At 41.8% G+C, this 10,105-nt stretch overlaps 1 long non-coding RNA gene across 1 annotated transcript; it reads left to right on the plus strand.

Moving 5' to 3' along the window:
- Positions 1-8,074: 8,074 nt before the first annotated feature.
- Positions 8,075-8,411, plus strand: LOC123089665 (uncharacterized). The gene is made up of 2 exons (XR_006442344.1): positions 8,075-8,187; positions 8,357-8,411. It is a non-coding gene; the product is annotated as an uncharacterized lncRNA (long non-coding RNA).
- Positions 8,412-10,105: the final 1,694 nt, after the last annotated feature.

Consider the following 10,105-nt stretch of genomic DNA (forward strand, 5'->3'; position numbering starts at 1 on the left):
AAATAGATACTTATGTACCTAGAAATGATTTTTGGAAAAAAATAAAGAGCAAACTACAAGGCAGCTACAGTTCAAATTTGACCCGCTTCCAACTGAATCGGCGGGAATTTGTCTTTTTCATGAGAGGTGGATCAAAACTTTTTACACCCAACCATTAGGTCAATTGTGCATTAAATATGGCCTAGTATTTTACAAAAATGATTTCGTCCAATTTTGCAACAATTATTTGGAAGGTTCTTCACAAAAAAATCTTCTTTTGGGCACTCAAAAAATGGAAAATGGTTTTTTCGTTCAAAGAAAATGAAAACTTCCTTAGGTAATATTGTTTTTCATTCCAATATGCACCCTTGTGCACAATATGAGATCATTTGAACAAACTATGCCATGAATGTGGCCATAAGATTGATCATTTGGCTTGAAAGCCATTGATCTCCACATGTGATAGCTCGTTTCTGAGAACACTTTTTTAAAATAATTGTCGTATTACAAGTTTGTTATTTTTCCTGGGAACTTGTCCACATATAATGACATAATGCGAAGGTTTCCCAATTTTTTGAATTTTTTATGCCCGTTTCAAAACGCGGTCAAAACGGTAGGAATGACCGTTCCTAGCTAGTGGTTGAATCTTGGAATTGTTTTGGTGTTTTTCTGATTAAATAGATACTTATGTACCTAGAAATGATTTTTCGAATAAATAAAGAGCAAACTACAAGGCAGGTACAGTTCAAATTTGACCCCCTTCCAACTGAATCGGCGGAAATTTGTCTTTTTCACGAGAGGTGGATCAAAACTTTTTACACCCAACCATTTTGTCAATTGTGCATTAAATATGGCCTAGTATTTTAGAAAAAAATGATTTGGTCCAATTTTGCAACAATTATTTGGTAGGTTCTTCACAAAAAAACCTCCTTTTGGGCACTCAAAAAATGGAAAATGATTTTTTCGTTCAAAGAAAATGAAAACTTCCTTAGGCAATATTGTTTGCCATTCCAATATGCACCCTTGTGCACAATATGAGATCATTTGAACAAACTATGCCATGAATGTGGCCATAAGATTGATCATTTGGCTTGAAAGCCATTGATCTCCACACGTGATAACTCGTTTCTGAGAACACATTTTTAAAATAATTGTCGTATTACAATTTTGTTATTTTTCCTGAGAACTTGGCCACATATAATGACATAATGCGAAGGTTTCCCAATTTTTTGATTTTTTTAAAAAATTTATGCCCGTTTCAAAACGCGGTCAAAACGGCGGGAATGAACCTTCCTAGCTAGTGGTTGAATCTTGGAATTTTTTTGGTGTTTCTCCGATTAAATAGATACTTATGTATCTAGAAATGATTTTTGGAAAAAATCAAGAGCAAACTACAAGGCAGCTACAGTTCAAATTTGACCTGCTTCCAGCTGAATTGACGAAAATTTGTCTTTTTCATGAGAGGTGGATCAAAACTTTTTACACCCAACCATTTGGTCAATTGTGCATTAAATATGGCCCAGTATTTTAGAAAAATGATTTGGTCCAATTTTGCAACAATTATTTGGTAGGTTCTTCACAAAAAAGCCTCCTTTTGGGCACTCGAAAAATGGAAAATGGGCACTTGAAAAACCTCCTCAACTATTGACGAGAGGTGGATAGACAACTATTGAGACACAAGAATTTGGTCAATCGTACCTAAAATATGATCTTATATTATTGAAAAATAGAGTGGTGCCATTTTGCAACAAATATTGGTAGGTGCTTTAAAAAATATATACCATTTTCGACACTCCAAAGGTAGAAAATGTTTTTTTTGCAAATAAAACTCATTTTTGAGATCAATTTTTAAAGATATTTGTATTATTCTAGGTTTGTTATTTTTCTGAAAAACAAGTCTCACTTGTGACACGATGCTATTGTTCTTATTTTTTTCTAATTCTATGATGTTATAAAATAGGTGACATGATTTAGCATATTATTTAATCGATTACGACCAATTTGGATGGTTATAAAATCGTCAAAGTGTGTACTACATTGTGATTGGTGGAACTGTTTGTGGCACGGATCGATGAGATGGTAGACATCCTACCATCCATTGCTAGCAATCCAACGTCCATCCATCCGTCCATGCAAAGAAAGGAAAAAAATACCACCGCACCAAACCCTACCTCTCTCTCACCTCTCCTCCCTTCCTTCCGCCCGCCGCCTCCCTCTCTCTGCCCTGATCCAGATCGGCCTTTCCCTCACCCCTCGTGTGGCACCCTCCTTCCTTCGCGCTGTCACTAGCGGCGCCCTCCTTCCTTTCTGTCACCGGCGATGGCCTCCTTCCCTCCGCTGCACCTGAACCTCGCTCCCGCTCCCAGCTCTTCTTCCTCCTCCGCTGCAGCTAGGGTTTCGTCTCCCCAATCCCCAATCCCCGAAGCTCGGATCCAGCAGCAGCATCAGCGATGGCGGCCGCGGGAGATCCTCTCCAAGGTCAAGCACGTCTAGGCCAAGCCTGCTAGCCGCCCTCGCAGGTGACTGCCTCCACGGTGTTGACGGCGGCGGCCTCGTCGTCCCCACCCCCGATTCATCTCCAATCCCGCCGCCGACACCCAACCCCACCCCCACCGGCGACCTCTCCTAACCCCATCACCACCGGCGACCTCCCTCCCTTGCTCCTCAACCCAACCCAACTCCAATTAGATTCAGTTCAGAGATGAATCCCCTCCCATGTCACTGCCGCCGCGACACACTGCCGATCCCCTCACATCCGGCCTGTGGCCACGGCCTCCCATATCTCCCCGACAGCCGCCACTCCCATACCCTCTCCAGTCCCCTCCCCTCCCCTGCCCTCACTAGAAGAGGAAGAGAAGAGGGTCAGGCGGATCAGGCGGCCGCCATGGCGCGACCAGATCCGCCACGGTTGCCCCGCGCGTTGTCCATGGGCTCGACTCCAGGGACTGGTCTGCGAGGCCCTCAACGACGTGCGCCGCCTTGCCATCCACCACCCCGCCCTCCTCGTCCCCATCCTGTAAGTTCTTCGATCCCCTTTGTCGTTGCTTCTCTTGGCTTCTGTTTTGGCCAATTCCGTTGGGGATCTGACCCGAGAATCGTTCGTCCGTCCGCGGGTGCTGATTGGCAGGGAGAAGGTGGTGCTGGGGATCTTGAAGACGGTGAAGAACCCGCGCAGCACCGTGCTGAAGACCTCCGTGATGGCGTGCACGGACGTCTTCATGGCCTTCGGCAACCTCTCCTTGAGCACCAGGTGTAGCAGTAGCTTGTCCAAGCCGATGCAGTTGGAGTTCATATATATATTTCTCCAAAAATTATACTGTCACTGTGTAGAATCTTTTGGGACGAAATCATTGGTTGAGTTTAGGTCAAAAGCATCTGTATGCCAATAGTTTTGATGTTGTTTTGTGCTATATACTTTAGGGAACAGTTAACTCATTAATTAAGATGCTGAGGTACTATCAACTAGATCTGTTAACACACATACTTTAGTAACCAGCTCCATTAATCATCTGATCAGCTATGTAAACTAATCACGAAACTTGGAAATTATGTGCTTTGATAGAACACGGAAACTAATCAAATGCAGAAGAGTTGTTTCAGTTTGAGTTCTATTTGAAATGTTGCAACTTCAGAATTTTGGGAACTTTCCATAAAGTTTGCATCAGTTTAGTGGGTTCACCTATATTATGTTGTTGGAAGCTAGTTCATGATGAACTGATTTAACTCTCTACTGGAATATTATTGTTTTCTTTATGGGAGGAATATAGTGTATTAGTTGATGTAAATTTGTTTGGGTTCAGACCTATGCTTCCACCACTGTTTACTTTACTGTAGCAGCCACCCAAAACAACATCAGCCACCCAAAACATGTAATAGTAATGTTTGAGCAGGGAAAGGAGTTGTGCAAGACAACAAAGACTAATAAACACGGCCTTTTTTACTTTACTCCGAGGAGTTGTGCAAGACAACAAAGGTCGCACCAAGCCATAAGCAGCATACACTTCTTTTACAATGACTTCCATGCAAAGAAGATGCAACTCTAAACATTTTGATATGCTTCAAGAAGTTTTTGGGTCTGTAACTGGATGTAAGGATGATATGAAATGCCAGCCGATATAAACATCGCTGCTGCATGGTATCGCACTTGCCCAAGTCTGAGGTCTGCCACTCAGGCCCCGGAGCCTCATGAACAAAGCTCTCTAAGAACTGAGCAGCGGGACAAGAAAAGAAAATGTGGATCTTGGAAAGAGCCACACAAAGAGGGAAAACCCATTGCCCGACATATGCCACTTCACCACTTACGCACCTAAGGGGAGGAGATCATGGATCCGCTGCCAAGCGATGATTTTGATCTTCAGAGCCAGACAGGGGTGTGGTCCATGCAAGGGTCGGCGCATGGCATAAGGAAAGGTATGAAAACCTGACAAAAATGATCCCCGGGGGAGCCAGGTGCCAGGAAACAACATCCAGGGACCCCCACAGCGAGGGAGCAATTGCCCCATCACCCTCTCTCCATGCAAATTGATATATGCAAACATTTCCTGGGGGGCAAATTTTGTCGGAAGATATTAAATCCCCATTATTGGATGCCGAGGCAACCAAGAGCATCGGATCCGAGCAGACTGCAAAGAGAGCCAAGAAATCCTCGAGTAATGGGCTTCTTCCGAACCATGGCTTGAACAAGAAGAGGGTACCTTTTCCATAGGATCTTAAAATTCACAAACCACTTTGACTATTTACCTTGGGTGGAGGCCCATTTGTAGCCGCGCAAGTTGCTCCCTTGTGACACCAATCCGCTCCACAACATGTGACCCAACCCTAACGCAAGCATCGTTGGCGCATACTTTCTTCGTTCAGGTTCATAATATCATTTTGATCATATATTTAACTAATAAAATATAAGTTACATGCATAAAAAATATATCATTGTATTCATATTCAAGTGAAGTTTCAAATGTTATTAATTTTACTACTAAAACTCATATTATATGCGAACCAACCTGTGGTTGGATGGTTAGAGGGACTGTGGTATCCCCAGCCCATCAGGGTTCAACTCCTGGTGCTCGCATTTATTCCTAGATTTATTTAAAAATTTCCGGCAATGCGCATTATATTCAGTGGGAGGAGACGTTCCCGTCGATGACGAAGTGCCTACGGTGTCTTCATAAATTTCAAGATGATATGCAGTCTTTCGAAGGTGCTCATGTGCGTGTGTGCGTTCATAGGGATGAGTGTATGCGCGTGTATATGAGCGCTTGCGTCTGTACTGTGTTAAACTCATATTATATTAAAGAAATTTACGGTTAAAATTTGACCCATAATATGAAATTATAATATTAAGGGAGGGAATAGAGTATCTGAGATCCTGATTGTGATCGCCAACCAATCAGTGGGATCCACAATCCAATCGCCAGTTTCTCTCTGGACGATCACATGTGCCCATGGATTTAGGCCATGATCGGCAATACCATAGACCCGTCGTCATGCCGCCCCATGGCAGCCATGTTGTTGAGAACGTTCGCGATCTTTGACGGACACACCGTCAGGATTTTGTAGTGTCAAATTAGGTATTGTGAACTTAGTTTGGTCAAAATAGTTCAAGACATAGAAAAAGCCATAAAAAATACCATGTAGTAAAAGTGAATAAATAGGTAGTCTCCCATGTCACGTATGTCAGCGGCCGAGATTGATGACTCATGATATCTGACTAGAGGTTGGGGCGTCACCCGGTGACGCCTCCTGAGAGGAAGTTATGTGCACCTTTTCATTTAAAAAATACATGAAGTCCTCGCCTTCATCTAAAAAACATTTAAAAAAAAATCCTTACCTCCATCTAGAAAAAAGAAATAAAAAAGAAAAGAAAAAAAATCACCAACTCAACCTACCAGCGAGCGCCACTTTGCGTAGCCCTCCATTAAAAAGAGTGTGGGGTCATCACCTCCATCTAGAGAGACAAAAAATTGAAATTTTTCTCACCTTCATCTAAAAATAATATCCCAAACGCTTTTTCACCGCGTCCAACCAATTTGCACCACGTGGCATAGCTGGTTGGCTGCCCTACACGCAATGCTTATAGGGTTTAATGGTTCAGAGACATTGAGCAGTCCAATGAGACGTGTCAGACGGAATCTACTCCCCCCTTCCAAATACATGTTTTTTTTAGAGATTTCAATATAGATAACATACTGAGCAAAATGATTGAATCTAAAGTATGTCTATTATGTGGTCCATATTAGTAGAAAGACTTAGAAACGGAGGGAGTATGTATGCATGCATGCCGTTGTACGTACACTAGGTGTTAGGTCAAACATGTATGACGTGACCAACGGAGACATTTTATTCTTCATTTCACACGGTCGATCGAGAACAGCTAAAACGTCGACGTGCGCATGCACGTTCAGTTTCTGATTATTTGCACGAATCTGCTGCCCATTTCACGCGTCGATTGATCGTTGTCAAATGGATCGCTAACTTATCGTTTATGCAAGTGGTCTCGAAGTTTGCGCGGTGCAGGTACATACTCGGAGTATATTACTGGTCAGGTATATTCTATTTCCTTATAGTTTTGTATGGTCCAGTAAGGGTTCAAATAGGCATGAGTATATCCTTCCATGTCGGCAGGGTCGCCTAGCTAGCAAGATACATATTCGCACGTCGATATCCATCAGTTCGGCAGAGAAGCTCTACATATCTAGCTGTACATGTGGCCGAGCGATGTACTAGGATATACTGAGGATGCATCCAAAACTTGCTCTCTCTAGCTGCTTCAATTTCCCATTATCTACAAACATTGAGTCAATTCGACTGCTACAAGAAGGGATCATTTCAATGCTGTGACAGAAACTAGAGAGTTGACAACTTCAGATTCGAGAAGGGAGAGCGTATCCGATCAATATTCCAGTGACAGGATGGAATGCAAATGGCCTCACAAGAACTGATATTTTTGAGCATCAACAGCTACTCCCTCCGTTCTTAAAAATTTGTCTTTCTAGAGATTTCAACAAGTGACTACATACGGAGCAAAATGAGTGAATCTAAACTAAAAAATATGTCTATATACATCCGTACGTATGTGGTAGTCCATTTGAAATCTTTAAAAAGACAAATATTTAGGAATGGAGGGAGTAGAAAATGTGCCTTTTCTCGTGGATGGCTTTCAGTCTTCTTCCATATTTACTTATCGGGGTGTTTTTTTAGTATATTCTTTGTACATGTGGCATGTGGCTATAACTAGTTTGCTGTAGTTCATCCGTGATGTCCAGTAGCTATGAGATCCGAGAGATGCCGACCATTCGAGCCACTTAACTTATTCAGCTTTCACTCTACAATCTTGCTAATTTAAAGTCAGTGGGGGGCTTTCCCCACTGTCCATAGTTCCTAAAAAAACTTATTCAGCTTTGGCCATCCTCATTTGCTATGCTAGGTATAATGTAAACTCTCTTCTGAATTTGATTTGTACCAGTTTGACTTTCCTAAGTTTCTTTTCTTGTTAGCAGAGCTTACACTATCTTTCTATAGCGCCGCCGGATTCGAGGGTGGAGCCCGAGCCTCCACTGGAGCATGGATCAGCCGTGCAGAGGTGGAACTCCGCATGGATCACGACTTGGTTGTTGTGGGGGCCTGGACCATCAAGCTCGCGGGCGAGATGGACGGCCTCGACAACGGAGGCGCGTGTGAGATCCTGGGGTTGACCAATCTACGGGGCGCCAGATCTTCCCTCGGGGTCGCCTGATGTAGCCATATTGTCGCCGGATCTCCTCCCCCCTCTCTCTGTGTGTGTTTTTCTGTCAATAGCTAGTAGCATAAGTTGGAGCTGGCTGTACCAGGAACTTAATCTGCATTTATTCAACCAGATCAAGTACAAGTACATTAGTTCGTAATATGCTATTAATACATCTCCTATTCATAAATTTCCTGAAGTAGTGCATGCATATATTTAGGTGCTGGTTAATTAGAAAATGGATGTGATTTCTAACTTGATTGCTGTAGGATACAAGATATATCTCTGTTGGTTCATCTGGCTGTAGAATATGCCCCTGTTCATTCATTTATGGGTATTGCTATTTACCTCTGGTAACATGTGAGAAGCACTCATCTCTATATGTTTATATTTTGAGCAGCTGGGTACAACTACAGTTGCAGAATCATCCAACCAAATTTTGGGAGGATGGCATAAAAGATTAGATAACCCATGCTTTTGAAATCATGGTAAGCTTCACAATCTTGGAAGGTGTTTTCTATTTTCAAGCGACTTTACATCAAGTTACTGTTTCTCAACTGAAATTCTAGACTGTATAACTCTTTATTGTTCTCTCCACTTATTTGTACAACCAAGGATGCTTACTTAACTGTATAGCTCTTTATTGTTCTTTTCCAGGTATTCTATTTATGCTCCATCCCGAAATCTATTGTGCACTGCCAAGTCCATGAGACGAAGCCCTCACTGCTTGACCATTTCTTTACTGAACTGGGAGCAATAGAGGCAAGATATTCGAAACAAGTTGAAGTCCTTTCGATTCTTGATTTCTAGCATACACATGCAACCTGATTGGTGATGTTACTGTAGATATGATGTAGGTTCAGTGCTTACTATTTTTTGATTTGATGCATGTTACCTTCGTTTCTGTCTATGCCTTCTTTAGTGTTTTGCCAGCTAACTAGTCTATTGGTCGTTTTGAAATATGAAGATGCTGCATGTAAGCACTATTGCTGGCAATTTGCACATCATATTAGTCTTATCCCATGTTTTGTCACTAGCATACACTACAATCCCTTGTCCTGTCACTAGCATACACTACAGCTTTATTAAAAGGGGGCATATCATTTGCTCTATATAATAGTGCTGATTTTGCGCTGATATGAACTTACAACAGTATTACATTGTAGTGTTTTCTGCATGTTGTTGTATCACTAGTTTCATGCTGTCTTCTCATTTGAACCTATTACTTGTTTTTGTTTTTATCCTTGATTAGTATCAATTGTTGTATTGTAGACATAAAATTGTGGTGGTTCCTCCTTTAGAGAAGCTCAAGTGTGAAGTCGTGAAGTGTGAAGCAAGTGTGAAGCCATGAAGTGTGAAGCCAAGTGTGAAGCCAAGTGTGAAGCCGTGAAGTCCAACTCATTGTAGCATACCTGTGTTGTAAAGATTGTAATACATTTATTTAGTGGTACATTTGATGAATTTTATGCGTTCTTTGTTCTATTTGAAATATTGATTATGTATGTGATTTGAAAACTTGTGGAATGGAAACTTGTCCAGTGAGGCCACTTATGAAAATAATTTGTCAAATGTGTACATTTCTGACATGTGGGACTAATTTGAGAGATGAACATGACAGGTTGGACCCATTTGACTAGTGGGACCAGCTAGAATATATAATAGTTGAAAATATAAAATCAAAATAGAAAATCAGTAGACTAAAAGGCCATGGCCCAAAAATAAAAAGGCTGCAATGTTGGGCTTGGTCCATGAAGCTAACAAAAAATTCATAGGAAAAAAAATATAAATGGGCTGAATTAATGGGCCCGGCCCATATAAACACCGAATTTGACCGGGCTGAATCTTGTGCCACATCAGCTTGCCACACTGGATGCCTACGTGGCCTGGGGAGGTTGCTAGTGACCAAAACGCCACAGTGGACATATTTTGGTCATAAACGTCTACGACCATTCCAGAAGAAAGGTCGGTATAGTCTGTTTACGACTGCCAGCTTTTGACCTTCTGTTTTTGGTCACAAAAAGGCCGCAAATGAAAAACCATGACCTTTCAGTGACCAATAGTGCTGGTCACAAGTTGACATATTTCTTGTAGTGTTTATTGTATGAAATGCAATCGCAATGTAATTGCTTTACTTTATCACTAAGCGGTAGTGGTAGTCGTAGAAGTAATAGTTAGCGAGACGACAACGATGCTATGATAGAGATCAAGGTGTCAAGCCGGTGACGATGGAGATCATGGCGGTGCTTTGGAGATGGAGATCAAAGGCACAAGATGATGATGTCCATATCATGTCCCATATTTTGATTGCAAGTGATGTTTATCTTTTATGCATCTTATTTTGCTTAGTACGGTGGTAGCATTATAAGATGATCCCTCATTAAATTTCAAGGTATAAGTCTTCTCCCT

This window comes from Triticum aestivum, chromosome 4B (assembly GCF_018294505.1).
Source record: "Triticum aestivum cultivar Chinese Spring chromosome 4B, IWGSC CS RefSeq v2.1, whole genome shotgun sequence".
In the NCBI taxonomy this organism is placed as follows: domain Eukaryota; kingdom Viridiplantae; phylum Streptophyta; class Magnoliopsida; order Poales; family Poaceae; genus Triticum; species Triticum aestivum.